Here is a 1,473-nt window from a genome sequence, read left to right as displayed (position 1 = left end):
GTGATCAAACAGTTTAAAATAGCTGGGCTAAGATATATAACAATTTTTAAGACTACAGAAATATGTTAATTCAGTATACACATTATCCCACCGGTTACAATTGTGACTGACCATAAAATAAAAATTTTCACACTTTTCCCCCCCCCAAAAAAATTATTGATTATTTCAATACTAATGACACATCATTTGGATATTTTCATGTCTGGGAAAAATTTGGGATTGAACGGGTTAAAATGCGTTTTAAACAAAGTTAAGTGGTTTTCATTACCCATTTTACTCTTAGTAATTTAATAATTTAATACATTTCATAATTTAAAAGTTTAGTGCAGAAGTATCGAATCGGTATCGATATCGACGATACTGCTTTGAAAAATATCGGTATCGTATCGAAAACAAAATAAGGGGTATCGCCCATCCCTAGCTCTAGCGCTCTCCTGGTTGCTTGCCAAAATGGGGGAGTTTAGATTGCGTGACGTCAACCTCCGGAGCTCTATAGTAAACTGACTTAAAACTTTAGCATTAGAAAAAAGCTGTAGTTTGTCAGAAAAGAAACATCTACAATGTTTTAATTTGCAGTTAGTTTTAACGGTTATAAAATAACAAACAAATTAACGAATAAACACATTTTTTTTGTGTTATTTGTTTGCTGTTTGTTTCTGTATGATACAGATATCAGATACAGATAAAGAAATCAATTAATTATCTCTGTATGATATCTTTATTGTAAAAAAGAGGTTAAGAGGCTAAGCAAGAAAAGACATGATTTCCAGTAAACGATGCTGAGAAATAAAAGCACTGAAGTGTCACATAAAGGCGTCAGAACATCAGCTATGAGGATGTGGGTACTTTTCATTCCTAGTTTTAGTTAAAAAAAAAAAAAACTTTAGCGGAACTTACAAAAAGTGATATTTGACCAGCAAATAAAAGTCAGTCGCAGAGAAAGAAAATCACAACAAACTCATTTCATGGTTTGTACAGAGAAACATTTAAACAACGTCTTACTTTCATTCACTGGTCTAAAGACAAGTTCAGCTCCTCTTCAACAGCTTAAACTGAAGGAAGAGCTTTGAAGAACAGAGAAGGTGAGTGAAGAATTATATTAGAATACATTATAAGAATATTTTAGAAGAATATTCTTTATAAGAATATATAAAAATGTCTCACACTGGAACTTATTTCTCTAATAATTTAAAATAATATTTTAATGGTTTATCTGGCATGCAGGTCTGAGGTCAGTCACAGATTAAACCTGTAAAGATGCCAAGACTGTATGAAAAATGTTGATATTAATAGTAAACATGAATAAACAGGGCACAAACAGCTTCAGAATAACATTAACTACTCAGTTTTGTTTTTAAACGTGCAGTTTAAAACATAATTACATTATTCAGAGTAGTAATAACAATGATAATAATAATAACATCCATCTTGGTTTATTTCTATAATTTCCATATATATCGGTAACACGGTCTC

The 1,473-nt window shown here is 31.0% G+C and overlaps 1 pseudogene; it reads left to right on the top strand.

Annotated features, from left to right (window-relative positions):
* Window positions 1–948: 948 nt before the first annotated feature.
* The window catches only part of LOC107572472 (verrucotoxin subunit beta-like), an 11,726-nt pseudogene continuing 11,201 nt past the window's right edge, over window positions 949–1,473 (top strand).

Source organism: Sinocyclocheilus grahami, unplaced genomic scaffold (genome assembly GCF_001515645.1).
Source record: "Sinocyclocheilus grahami isolate Dianchi unplaced genomic scaffold, SAMN03320097.WGS_v1.1 scaffold1756.1, whole genome shotgun sequence".
Classification (NCBI taxonomy): Eukaryota; Metazoa; Chordata; class Actinopteri; order Cypriniformes; family Cyprinidae; genus Sinocyclocheilus; species Sinocyclocheilus grahami.
The sequence above is the reverse complement of the archived record's forward strand: the minus strand, read 5'-3'. Positions and strand labels throughout refer to the sequence as shown.